Source organism: Oncorhynchus gorbuscha, linkage group LG05 (genome assembly GCF_021184085.1).
Source record: "Oncorhynchus gorbuscha isolate QuinsamMale2020 ecotype Even-year linkage group LG05, OgorEven_v1.0, whole genome shotgun sequence".
NCBI lineage: Eukaryota > Metazoa > Chordata > Actinopteri > Salmoniformes > Salmonidae > Oncorhynchus > Oncorhynchus gorbuscha.
This window is the reverse complement of record NC_060177.1, coordinates 19,877,121-19,892,251: the sequence shown is the minus strand read 5'-3', so window position 1 is coordinate 19,892,251 and position 15,131 is coordinate 19,877,121.

Sequence of the window (15,131 nt, the reverse complement as noted above, 5' to 3'; positions counted from 1 at the left end):
AATATATGCCTGATGAAAGTCAGAATATATCTGAACCTACTGATAAATCTTCACACACAAACGTTACCCACAAGCGTTCCTTTTTAGTGCGTTCGAATGCACGCACACACACAATTGAGTCATGGGCCCATTCGTTATGTCACTCAGACAGCAGGAGGGTCATTCCACCAATAGAATGCCTTTTGGGTAGTGTAATTAGATTTTTTAAAACTATTTATTTCACCTAATTGTAACATTCTGTCATAAAGTGCACATGTTCAACCTTACATGAGGTTAAGTTAAGAAAAAGGACTATATTAAGTGTCAATTAAGGTAACAGGGTTGACGTAACATGGTTGAAGTTTTCATCAGTCATAAATCTCCTTGTGAGAGGGGAAATGGAAGCTTGTTGTGTGCAACAGCGAGGGGCAATTTAATGCAAGTGTCACAAAAATATTGAAATTGTTACAACATTTCTAGCCTGTCTATCTATGGGTTGAGGTGTTATGCCCGACCCGCTCAGTTTTCTGCCACAAAACAACAGAAAATGGCCAAGAAGAGCAGAACCAGCTCACCTACATTTACACTATGATTTGATGATGAGTTGTTCAATGTTTCTTTTGAAAAATATTGAATTAAAAAAGGAATAGTTTCACCATATTAAACCGAGTGTTCAGTTCACGTGACAGGGTTGACCTTAAAATCAGAGATAAACATAAATTAATCACTAAATCACTTGACAGAAATAATAATCTTCAGAAATGACTTTGTCCAAGCAACAAAGAATAACTAGGCCTTTATAATGATAGTGAAAACTTGGGGAAATATTTGGGCTAAGTGGGTTAAAATGTTGGATTAAATGCATAGAAGTCAGAGAAACATGAGGGACTGTCACTCCCTGGCCATAGAGAGGCTTTTATTCTCTATTTTGGTTAGGCCAGGGTGTGACTAGGGTGGGCATTCTATGTTCCTTTTTCTATGTTTTTGTATTTCTTTGTTTTTGGCTGGGTATGGTTCTCAATCAGGGACAGCTGTCTATCGTTGTCTCTGATTGAGAACCATACTTAGGTAGCTCTTGCCCACAAGGGTTTTGTGGGTAGTTGTTTTCTGTTTTTGTATTCTGTACCAGACAGAACTGTTTCGGTCATTCTCTTTTGTTGTTTTTCCATTCAACGTTCAATTGATAATAAAAGATGAACCCGTACCACGCTGCACCTTGGTCCTCACCTTCTTCAACCCATGACAGCCATTACAGGGACATGTCAAAATGCACATTTTTGGGACTTCAAGTCTTTTATTCATATTAAAAATTGGATTTATTGAATTTTCCACATGCTCTATATTAAAGAACAATTCATTTAATATAAAGGCTTTTAAAAATGCAATATTGGTGCACAATTTCAACTTCAAATATCAAAGGGATGCAAATGGCAGTCTTTGTGGAAGGACCCAGAAACAATGCTGTTTCTATAGAGATTGGGTTCCAGGTGAATAGCACCTTTAATGAATTGTCTGCACAGCCCCCACCCTCACACACATCAACACAATATCACGAATCAGGTTTTCCCATTGAGGATTTTGAATTCTCATCACTAGACATGACTGACATGAACTTAATGAAGAAAGGGGATCACAAAAGTGCACTGCACACTGCTTCTAATTTGAAATATTCAATATACTGTAGCTCCTACATACTATAGTTGATAAACATACAGATATGTATTGGGGATACAATATCCTGCTGCAATGATGCAATGGATAGTATATGCTTCGTATTACTGCTTAACCCTCCCAAATGAAATGTGTCAGAATATTAGTCCTGTCCATATTTTAATTATATGACATCTAAGCCCTTGATGTCTTTTAACATATTTGGAGTGGTTTAAAACAGTTTAGGTGACTCTTAGACCTTTACAGTATCACACTGGGATGCCATGACAAGACAATGAGCTGTAAGAAATCCTGCAATCCTGCCTTATCCTATCGTCAATAAAATAATGATTGCATTGGACTCCCAGAGATGCAGGTGCGCTTTTGCAAAGATCAACACAGACAATTTAATGATAATTTCTCTGTGTATCTAATTAAAAAACAAGCCCTGGCTATAAACTAGCAGGTGGCGATATTTAGTGCAGAGCCAAGAAGGAAAGAGATGTGTCTTTCTCATGGTATGACACACCAGGAATACTTTTAAAAAACTTTTTTACTTTTGTTGTTGTGAATAACAGACAAATCGGCTTTACCCTAGTGTCTTCAAGGCTTATACAATATCCCAATATCATATGTAAACGGTATATTTATAGAATGATACTTAGAATGACCATACATCAGATGATCTCCCTCTTCACTATTGTTCTCTTTTCTTATGTTTGAATCTCTCTTTTCACCTCTTAGTCGGCTGGCCCTCACTACATATTCGTCGCCAGACCCACTGGCTCCAGGTCATCTACAAGTCCATGCTAGGTAAAGCTCCGCCTTATCTCAGTTCACTGGTCACGATGGCAACACCCATCCGTAGCACGCGCTCCAGCAGGTGTATCTCACTGATCATCCCTAAAACCAACACATCATTTGACCGCCTTTCGTTCCAGTACTCTGCTGCCTGTGACTGGAACGAATTGCAAAAATCGCTGAAGTTGGAGACTTTTATCTCCCTCACCAACTTCAAACATCAGGTATCCGAGCAGCTAACCGATCGCTGCAGCTGTACATAGTCTATAGGAAAATAGCCCACCCATTTTCACCTACCTCATTCCCATACTGTTTTTTATACTGTTTTTATTTATTTATTTTTCTGCTCTTTTGCACACCAATATCTCTACCTGTACATGACCTGATCATTTATCACTCCAGTGTTAATCTGCAAAACTGTATTATTCGCCTACCTCCTCATGCCTTTTGCACACATTGTATATAGACTGCCCATTTTTTTCTACTGTGTTATTGACTTGTTAATTGTTTATTCCATGTGTAACTCTGTGTTGTCTGTTCACACTGCTATGCTTTTATCTTGGCCAGGTCGCAGTTGCAAATGAGAACTTGTTCTCAACTAGCCTACCTGGTTAAATAAAGGTAAATAAAAAAAAATTTAAAAAAAATAAAATACCATATCTCTCTGTGTGCCTATCTCCTCTCATTCACCAAGACGTACTATCTGCGTCATCCTCCTTCTCCTCTCAAGGGCAGCTCACTTAAGTTTTCATTGGCTCAGTGGATCCATGTTGTGATGACACCTCACATCCTGAGCTTAAGTAAATACTGGGCTGTTCAGAATTTTTAAAATCAGATTTCTCTATGCGTGCTTAAATCAAATGTTATTTAAACAAATAAATTATACAGTATATATCTTTTTGGCATTTTACAAAGGTATAGACTCTGAGCTTCAAAATGGTATATCATACACTGTAGTTGGAGGAAACATGGGAAAGTTATTCTGCTGATACACCTATTATCCCACACAGTGGTGTAAAGTACTGAAGTAAAAATACTTTAAAGTACTACTTAAGTCATTTTTGGGGGTATCTGTACTTTACTAATTATATTTTTGACAACTTTTACTTTTACTTCATACATTTTCCCTGACAGCCAAAAGTACTTGTTACATTTTGACAGGAAAATGGTCCAATTCACTTACTTATCAAGAGAACAGCCCTGGTCATCCCTCATGCCTCTAATGGTGGCCTCGCTAAACACAAAAGCATTGTTTGTAAATTAATATCTGATTGTTGGAGTGTGCCAATGGTTTGCATAATATAAGTCATTTGAAATTGTTAATAATTTTAATACTTAAGTATATTTTAGCAATTCCAATTACTTTTGATACTTATGTATATTTAAAACCAAATAATGTTAGACTTTTACTCAAGTAGTATTTTACTGGATGACTTTCACTTTTACTTGAGTCGCTTTCGATGAAGGTATCTTTAATTTTACTCAAGTATAACATTTGAGTACTTTTTCCACCACTGCACTTAGGAAACAAGTAGAAGAAGCCCCCATTCTGTTATAGAGAGAAGCCTGTGACATGACAGACGAATCAGGACTCATCTCTTGGCATCACCAACCCCTCCATTATTTCAGCCAATCATGGCTAGCCAGGAAGGATCCTGTCTTTCTCCCTATATAGCTTAGTGCTTTCTCCTTGGCTAAACTAGGCTCATAATTAAACATTTTATTTAATATATACAGATCCAATACTAGTTTGTAATGAAGGCACATGAAAGTTCACATGTTCAAGAAGACATTTCTGAAGAAAAAAAGAAAAGAATAATCATTTCCAGACACAGTTCACTGCCGGAGCAGCACCTGGAAGTAAAGAACGTGTAGCTACAGTAGTCACTTTATTCTCCTGACAGCTCCGGTTCTGAATGAGCAATCCTTTGGTCATTTGGACCCAACTGTTGCACTGCAAAACTGTTCAAAATCTACCTACAGCTCATTTAGTCAAATCAACATCCAATAAAAAAAAGTCTCACTAAATAACTTATTTGAGCTTTCCCAGGTGAGACGAAGTAAATTGTCTTCTTATAATTTAACCAAACTGAATTCCACCTGGACTGGCCGACCTCAGAGCAAAATGTGAGCTCATGCCATGAATCCAAAAAAGGGACAATGCCAAAATGTACCTGACACTGAATCAATGAATTTTGACTAAACAATAGATTCCAATATTGATCCAGTAATATCCAGCACTTTGGATTGCTGAATGATCACTATCATCTGCTAAATTGTAATTATTCACTCCCATGGCCTATTTATTGCCTACCTCCTCATGCCTTTTGCACACAATGTATATAGACTCTTTTTTTCTACTGTGTTATTGACTTGTTTATTGTTTACCCCATGTGTAACTCTGTGTTGTTGTCTGTTCACACTGCTATGCTTTATATTGGCCAGGTCGCAGTTGTAAATGAGAACTTGTTCTCAACTAGCCTACCTGGTTGAATAAAGGTGAAAAAAAAAAATGAAAAAAAAAATCTCATTAGGACATTTTTCGTCAATATATCATTAATGGCTTGAAGCAACTACAGTCACAAACACTTTCAACACACATTTTAGGAGGAGTTGTGTTTGTGTTCACACACCATTTAACCAGCTCTGTTCCCTTTAAAATGTCCCGCTCTGTTTTGTTTAAAAGTTGGCCTGCCTGAACCGTTATTCATTCTGCCAGGGCTTTCATCAGCCTTTCCCTGCCATGGTAGGGGGTACGTCTTGGATCAATTCCAGTTGCATGATTAATCACTCTATTGAATAGCTTTGCCCAGGGCCCTGAACCTGAAACTCATTAAGCCACTGGCTCAGGTTGTCAATAGAAATAAGGTACAATTAAACGTCTCTGTTCCACGCCTCACACCAAACAGGAAGCCCACTAGTGGAGCGCGGAGCAGGTGCCACTGTTCTATTCACAGAGGGTCACTGTGAGGTCAGGAGAGCATGTCAGCCTATGGCATGGCAACCACTGAACACAGACCAGGAAGTCTAGGAGAGATTATCATAATAGTGAGTCACAGTCTGATTCCTCAGATACCTATCCTGAAGTGGCACATGTTACTTGTAATGACAACACAGTCATGTTTACAGAGTGGTGTTAATTTAATTACATTTGGAAAGGTCTTGGTTATTGCAATCATCCTGTGCTTTATGAATGTATTTTTTCCTCACAGAGATAAAATGGTCTACAATCATCATCAGCTTCTCCTATAATTTTCATACAAATGTTACTTAGTTTCGTCAAGATACAAATAGTAGATATACTGTATTTTATCAACTAAAACTACATTTCATTCATAACCTTATCCTCGGCTCCTCTGTATTCAAAGGACTGTTTCCCTATCCCCACAGAGGGTTACCATTCAGAGGGAGCCAGAGACCTGTCAATGCATCATTTTTATACCTAAGAAATCTGAGGGATCATGATTGATGCACTGTTTTGACGTCATTCCTTCAAAGGCTCAGCATATTTGATTTGACAGCCGGCGGAGAGAGATGAGAGTGAGGGGAGAGGCAAAAGAGTGAGGAAGGTTTTCCAGATGACAATAAAATCAGCTAGCAGCTGCTGCTTGTTTTGAGTGTTCCTCTGCAGTCCTTAAGATATCAGCCTGCTCCACACACATAATTACCTTACCACTCTCCAACACTGTGTCTCCGCTATCCTCCTATGATGTGTGATTATTTGATCAATGTGAGGTTTGTTTACATGATGTAACGTCCCTTCATTTTGTTTTTATGTTGTCTTATTGAATGGGCTCTATCAAGGTTTTAGACACTATATGGAGGGAATCATACACTGTACTGGTAGGTGTATGTCTTACCACGGACTCACATCTCTGTCTGTCTCTAGTGTCAAACTGTAGGACACTCTGACATTGTCTGCCTCGTCCAAGCCTTGCTTAAGGTATTGTTTGGAAGTGAAACGCAGTTCCTCCCTCCATGACTGAGAGGTTCATGCTCTGTGTCTCTCTTCTCTGTCCTGCTGAGGCCTGGCTCAATCCACCAGCTCTGTGGGCTACTGCATTAAGCAGCACCCTGCATCTATCTTTCTCTCACTACATTCTTACCTTCTGTTGTTCATCACTACAATGCACCAGTCAAGTTCAGGATTACAAAACATGGTAATTGAATGGGTAAGGTAAAAACGTTTATGCAGAGTTATTTATTTGTCAGGTACAGACCACGACCTTCATTTTGGAACCAAAATGCATACAGCGTTGCAGTAGCACCACTAGTATTAAAACAGCATGTCAAACCCCAAAAGACATAAATCACATCACTTTTAGTGTTTGGAAAAACAATTGACGCTATTAACCAAACACAGGCATGGAAAGTTGTGTCATTGGCTATAATTGTGATGGCATAGTTGGAATGCCTAAGTCTACTCCCTCATCAATCAGGTGGACGAGTTATGGGATGCATGCATGTCTTATATGGTCAGATAATGAACGTTGTTTACATTAATCATCATTTACAGTAATCCCTACAACATCAGTATGTTGATGATCTTCATTGAATCACCTTTTTTCCCAGTTGCATGGCCGTAAAGTGTTGGCTTATTCACCAACATTCCTAATAAGGCTTTACCTCATAGTAGTTTTAGTAGTGACATTCTAGGGTTCTCAGTAATGAGTACAGTCACCCATTCCAAAGGCTGTTGGCTTTCAAATAATAACATTTACATTGCAAGGAAACAATGTCAATGAAAGGATTCAAGAGATAGGGGCCATGTCATATATTTATACCAACAAATTGGGGTTGTGCCAGCAACAGAAAAGTGTCTTAAGTCAATGCAGATATTTATGTTCTTTGCATTACTTCCAACCCACTCGGTCTATTCGATTTTCACTCCATCTCTCTCTATTGGTTTCTCCCTGTTTCCCCCTTGTCTTGGTGTAACCCCTACCTCCAGCTCCTGCAACCGCAGCCTGGCTGACTCATCGGCCCCATCATTAAGCTCTTGCCAAATCTCACTGATTAAAAGGTAAAGGATGAGAATAATGAGCTCTGTCGAGCACCCCTGGCCTCCCGCACGTTTTGGGACAAGCAGGAGGCAAAAAATTAGTCGCTGGAGGCCACACAGGTGGCCATAAAACATAAAGGTGTATTTCTAAAGCTTTGCTCAGATTTCTCAAGGCTGGGGCTATTTAAAGCTAGGAGGTAAGAGGTAGATTGGTGCATGGGGAGCTAGGGAGTTGGTGTGGTCGTCAGTGAGTGTGTTAGAGCACAACAGCTTACATCAAAGCTAAGTTTCATTAGTTCTCATGCCAGCCCCCTCCTTTTCTCCACCTCCAAATACAGACGTCATGTGACGTTTCATCCATGTCATAAGGAGTGAAACTTTTGGAGGGGGAGTTAACCAGGCTGTGAAGCTAACACCTGCATCAGTATCAGTAACCATGGAGATTATGACTTCCACAGTGAATTATTTTCTATCCATCGATATTAAGGTATCACATGCAAACGCTCATCACTGGCTAGTTATTTCCATGTAGCTGACGAATCACTGCACCTTATTTGAAACACTTACGTCTCCTGAATGTTTTCCAATTCAGGTAACATGACAGACATGCTTGGTTATGAAATATAATACATGTGATGCCTTGTCCTGCATACTGGAATGCATTGATGGCTGTGTTTCTCAGCTCCTGATCTAATTCAGATCAGTGGTCTGTCTCCCTGCATGACTTGTGTCTTCAAGTGGCCCATATTGACACTTTGGGGGCACAAATCAATACAATATTCTCAAACATCCCCCTGTATCTAGTGTGTACGTAAAACCTAAGGACTGCAACAGACTCCACAGAGCAAGTCTTCAGATCTTTGGACGACGATACCTAAATTCATTGCCACTCATTGCTAGTCTTAGGGATTTTGATATTGCTTTTTCTGCTGCTTGATTTGATTGAAGAACACTGCACTCCACTGGAGAGGAAATCAAATGCACTAAAATAACTTCTCTCTATGTAGCTTCAGAGGAATTTATAGTACATTGAGTCAACCACCTCATCGCCTTCCTATCTCAGAGACCCACTAAGCACGTTTTTCTGTGTAGCGCAATATAAAGAGTTTAATTCACCTCTTCATATCTGCAACTCATTATCATAACTATGTTTGAAGCATTTCAAAAGTAATTTGTTATTGATTTTGTTCCCCCTCTTTCTTTCTTTCTCTCTTTCTTTTTCCTATTTTGTTATATGGCATGTGCAATAAAATAATTAGTATCCTGTAGTCCGGCAATGGAGACAGAGTCCTCCTCTATGTCTGGAATAAGGCAGGGGGTGTAGGGGGATGAGTCATCCACAGGAGCGAGGCATGGAAATAAGGAATCTGGAGACTATGTGGCCTCTCGCTGAGATGAAAACATGAGACTTCTGAGCATTAGACACGATCCTGCAGAACAAAGACAGCCAAAGTGATTACAGTAACGACGTGTCGATACACACTCTTCATTGATTTATATTGGTTATAATAAATTACAATGATATATTTAACTTTATAAGGACTGCATGCTAAATGAAGGCTACCAAGCTTGCTAGGACACAGCAGATCAGATCAATTAGCACTGAGGTGTGAAATGAGAGGTGTCAAAGCCCTTGAGCCCAACAATGGTAGGAGAGTTTCACAGCCTCTCCCACCCAATTGCAGAGGCCTTTGAAACCCCCTCCATCTGTGCAGAGGTCATTACAATACAGTAACCCCTGGATTCCTCTCTATTTTGAACTGATATGCAGCCAGGACACTTCAATTGTAAATTACCTCAATATAAAACAATATTGTTGCTTTGATCACATCAGAAAATATCCTCCTCACAATCTCCAACGTACAACAGTCACAGGACAACTTTGTTTGGACGTTGTAAAAGACCATTCGCCGGAACTGAAGAGATATAACTAGATAACGACCTCCTTTTCCACGTGGAAAAAAGTGATGAATAGAGACTTGCTAGTTACGTTAGCTAGCTAGCTGGGCCTCCCAAAAAATGCTTCTCCCAAGTGGGTGTGACACCAACTCCCGTTGCCTACTGCACTGCTGCTTGGATTCCAACTGGCGATCTGTTCACCGTCTGCCCTGGCCTGTCTCCCCCTGTCTGGTACAAGTACCCCCACCATACCATACTCTTGCAGAGACAGGGGCTGGGATTAAAATAAAAAAAATAAAAAAATAGGACAAACACACATCACGACAAGAGAGACAACACAACACTACATAAAGAGAGTCCTAAGACAACAACACAGCAAGGCAGCAACACATGACAACACAGCATGGTAGCAACAGAACATAACAACAACATGGTAGCAGCACAACATGGTAGCAGCACAATACATGCTACAAACATTATTGGGCACAGACAACAGCACAAAAGGTGAGAAGGTAGAGACAACTATACGTCACACAAAGCAGCCACATCTGTCAGTAAGTGTGTCCATGATTGAGTCTTTGAATGAAAAGATTGCGATAAAACTGTTCCATTTGAGTGATTTTTGCCTGCTCGTTTCAGTCGCTAGCTGCAGTGAACTGAGAAGAGGACCGACCCAGGGATGTGTGTGCTTTGGGGACCTTTAACAGAATGTGACTGGCAGAAAGGGTATTGTATGTGGAGGATGAGGGCTGCAGTAGATATATCAGATAGGGGGAGTGAGGTCTAAGAGGGTTTTATAAATAAGCATCAATCAGTGGGTCTTGCGACAGGTATACAGAGATGACCAGTTTACAGAGGAGCATAGAGTGCAATGATGTGTCCAATAAGGAGCATTGGTGGCAAATCTGATGGCCGACTGGTAAAGAACATATAGCCGCTCGAGAGCACCCTTACCTGGCGATCTATAAATTACGTCTCCGTAATCTGAATCAGGGTTAGTTTGGCAGCTGGACAAAATAGAAATTGGCCTATAACAGTTAGGATCAGCTTGATCTCCCCCTTTAAATAAAGGACGAACCGTGGCTGCATTCCAAGCAATGGGACCTCCCTAGAAAGGACAGATGGGTTAAAAAGGTCAGAGATAGGCTTGGTGATGATAAGGGCAGAAACCTTAAAGAAGAAAGGGTCTAAACCATCTGATGCAGATGTTTTTTGGGGTCAAGTTTAAGGAGCTCCATTTGCACCTCAGACTCAGTGACCGCCTGCAGGGAGAAACTTTGTAGCGGGGCAGGGGAATGGGGAGGTCCCATTGCTTGGAATGCAGCCACGGTTCGTTCTTTATTTAAATGGGAAATCAAGCTGTTATTGGCCAATTTCTATTTTGCCCTGTTTATTAAAAGTGTTGGAAAAACTTGTCAATAATCAACGGACTGGCTTTCTTGATGTCTATAGTATTCTCTCAGGTATACAATCTGGTTTCCGCTCAGGTTATGGATGTGTCACTGCAACCTCCTCAATGATGTCACCATTGCCCTTGATTTTAAGCAATGTTGTGCTGCTATTTTTATTGACTTGGTCAAAGCTTTTGATTCGGTAGGCCATCCCATTCTTGTGGGCTGGCTAAGGAGCATTGGTGTCTCTGAGGGGTCTGTGGCCTGGTTTGCTCACTACCTCTGTCAAGGAGTGCAGTGTATAAAGTCAGAACATCTGTTGTCTCAGCCACTGCCTGTCACCAAGGGAGTACCCCAAGGCTCGATCCTTGGTCCCACACACTTCTCAATTTACATCAACAACATAGCTCAGGCAGTAGGAAGCTCGTTCATCCATTTCTATGCAGATGATACAGTCTTATACTCATCTGGCCCCTCCTTGGATTTTGTGTTAAACACTCTACAAAAAAAGCTTTCTTAGTGTCCAACAAGATTTCTATGCCCTTAACCTTGTTTTGAACACCTCCAAAACATAGGGCATGTGCTTTGGTAAGAAGAATGCCTCTCTCCCCATAGGTGTGATTACTACCTCTGAGGGCTTAGAGCTTGAGGTAGTCACCTCATATAAGTACTTGGGAGTATGGCTAGACGGTACACTGTCCTTCTCTCAGCACATATCAAAGCTGCAGGCTAAGGTCAAATCTACACTTGGTTTCCTCTATCGTAAATGCTCCTCTTTCAACCCAGCTGCCAAACTAAACCTGATTCAGATGACCATCCTACCCATGCTAGATTACAGAGACATAATTTATAGATTAGCAGGTAAGGGTGTTCTCAAGTGGCTATATGTTCTCTACCATTCAGCCATCAGATTTGCCACCAATTCTCCTTATTGGACACATCACTGCACTCTATGCTCCTTTGTAAACTGGTCATCTCTGTATACCTGTCGCAAGATCCACTGGTTGATGCTTATTTATAAAACCCTCTTAGGTCTCACTCACTATCTGAGATACCTACTGCAGCCCTCATCCTCCACATACAATACCCGTTCTGCCGGTCACATTCCTTTAACGGTTCCCAAAGCACACACGTCCCTGGGTCGCTCCTCTTTTCAGTTCGCTACAGCTAGCAACTGGAACGAGCTGCAAAAAACACTCAAACTAGACCGTTTTATCTCCATCTCTTCATTCAAAGACTCAATCATGGACACTCTTACTTACCAAGTGAAATCCACAGAACATCACGCTACTGCATGTGTATGGGCTCATGTAGAAGATCAAAGCTATTTTGAATATGTAACGCTAAAATCTATTCCCCTGTTGTATTGTAAAACAACAAATATTTAGTATTTATTTGTGGCTGCTTCGCGTGACATATTGTTGTCTCTACCTTCTTGCCCTTTGTGCTGTTGTCTGCGCCCAATCATGTTTGTACAATGTTTCGTGCTGCTACCATGTTGTGCTGCTACCATGTTGTGTAGCTACCATGTTGTTGTCATGTTGTGTTACTACCATGCTGTTGTCTTAGGTCTCTCTTTAAGCAGTGTTGTGGTTTCTCTCTTGTCGTGATGTGTGTTTGTCCTATTTTATTTTAAATGTTTAATTCCAGCCCCAATCCTCGCAGGAGGCCTTTTGCCTTTTGGTAGGCCATCATTGTAAATAAGAATTTGTTCTTAACTGACTTGCCTAGCCAAATAAAGGTTAAATAAATAAAATAAACACTAAATAGCTGCTTTGATCTTCTACATGAGCCCATACACATGCAGTAGCGCGATGTTCTGTGGATTTCACTTGGTATTAAAGGAAGGGGGAGCATGTTGTCATACTTGTAGCGCTGGCAATAGCCTCCCACTCGTGATCAATGTTATGGCAATTCCATCCCCTTTCCAACATAATTTTCATGATCTCCAGCACAATACCAGTGTCTAGATATGTGAAAATGCCGCATTTCTACGATTTGTAGAAGAAAAAAAAAAGTTAAAAAGATCTAGCCGATGATACTGTGATTTTCAAACACTATAATATTCACAGTGACTTGGGGAGCAAGATAGAAACTCGTTGCAGGTTTTGAAAATCACATTTTTTTCAGCATTTTTTAGGATCTTTCTCATCTTTTTCAACACAGATTATAGAAACACACCGTTTTGACACATGTAGACTCTGGTATGGTGTTGGAGATCCTGAATATGAGGTTAAAAAGTGGCGGAATTGCCCTTTAAGGGCTATCATGTTTTATCTTTACAAGCTCCATAAGGTTGATGGGGAATCATGTCTGGGAGAGAGGGTGAATGTCACGGTTTCCCATGGATACATGTAGTTATGTTCTCAGTACAGAGACTCGTTCAGCTACAACCCCTGGTCAATTGGCCCATGAGTAACAACCCCTGCTCTATTTCAGAGCTGGTTTACTCTCCTATTCCTGTGTTGGTTTAATGAATGAAAGAGAGGTTCATGGAGTGCAAAGTCACATGTTGAAACATCCAAGGCAAGTGTTAGATGAAAGTGGTAATTAAGCCAGACACATTCGTGGCGCATAATTTATCACCTTTCTAAAAATATCATAGATTCCATCAAAAGTCTATTAAATCACTATAAATAACATTAGCATCTTGTTGTAACAAGGGAGAACAGAAACCAGACTTGTTGTCAGTCAGTTTATCCTAAAAACATGGTATTTAATGACAGCACTGATCTATCTGTCCATGTCACGATGTCCGTTATAATGATGGTCGGACCTAGACGCAGCGTACTTCAAGTTCAACATATTTTAATGAAAGTGAAACTTAAGCTAATACAAAATAAAGAATAAACGAAACGTGATGACAATGTTGTGTGAACAGGCAACTAAAACTAAAAGGTAGTCAAGATCCCACAAATCACTATGGCGAAATGGCTACCAAAATATGATCCCCAAAAAAATCTATATACAGCATGTGCAAATGAGGTAGAATAAGAGAGGTAAGACAATAAATAGGCCATGGTGGCAAAGGAATTACAATATAGCAATTAAACACTGGAATGGTAGGATGTGCAGAAGATGAATGTGCAAGTTGAGATCCTGGGGAGCAAAGGAGCAAGATAAATAAATAAATACAGTATAGGGATGAGGTAGATTGGATAGGCTATTTACAGATGAGCTATGTACATGTGCAGTGATCTGTGAGCTGCTATGACAGTTGGTGCTAGTGAGGGAGGTAAGAGTCTTCAGCTTCAGAGATTTTTGCAATTCGTTCCAGTCATTGGCAGCAGAGAACTGGAAGGAGAGGCGGCCAAACGAAGGATTGGCTTTGGGGGTGACCAGTGAGATACACCTGCTGGAGCGCGTGCTACAGGTGGGTGCTGCTATGGTGACCAGAGAGCTGAGATAAGGCGGGGCTTTACCTAGCAGAGACTTGTAGATGACCTGGAGAAAGTGGGTTTGGCGACGAGAATAAAGCGAGGGCCAGCCAACGAGAGCATACAGGTCGCAGTGGTGGGTAGTATATGGGGCTTTGGTGACAAAACGGATGGCACTGTAATAGACTGCATCCAATTTGTTGAGTAGAGTGTTGGAGGCTATTTTGTAAATGACATTGCCGAAGTCGAGAATTGGTAGGATGGTCAGTTTTACGAGGGTATGTTTGGCAGCACGAGTGAAGGAGGCTTTGTTGCAAAATAGGAAGCCAATTCTCGATTTCATTTGAGATTGGACATGTTTAATGTGAGTCTGGAAGGAGAGTTTACAGTCTAACCAGCGCAGGGCTGTTGACCGGGGTAGGGGTAGCCAGGTGGAAAGCATGGCCAGCCGTAGAAAAATGCTTATTGAAATTCTCTATTATTGTGGATTTATCAGTGGTAACAGTGTTTCCTAGCCTCAGTGCAGTGGGCAGCTGGGAGGAGGTGCTCTTATTCTCCATGGACTTTACAGTGTACCAGAACTTTTTTGAGTTTGTGCTACAGAATGCAAATTTCTGCTTGAAAAAGCTAGCCTTAGCGTTCCTAACTGCTTGTGTATATTTATTCCTAAAGTCCCTGAAAAGTTGCATATCACGGGGGCTGTTCGATGCTAATGTAGAACGCCACAGGATATTTTCGTGCTGGTCAAGGGCAGTCAGGTCTAGAGAGAGCCAAGGACTATATCTGTTCCTGGTTCTACATTTTTTTAAATGGGGCATGCTTATTTAAGATGGTGAGGAAGGCACTTTTAAAGACTAACCAGGCATCCCCTACTGACAGAATGAGGTCAATGTCATTCCAAGATACCCTGGCCAGGTCGATTAGAAAGGCCTGTTCGCTGAAGTGTTTTAGGGAGCGTTTGACAGTGATGAAGGGTGGTTGTTTGACAGCAGACCCATTACGGACGCAGGCAATGAGGCAGGGATTGCTGAG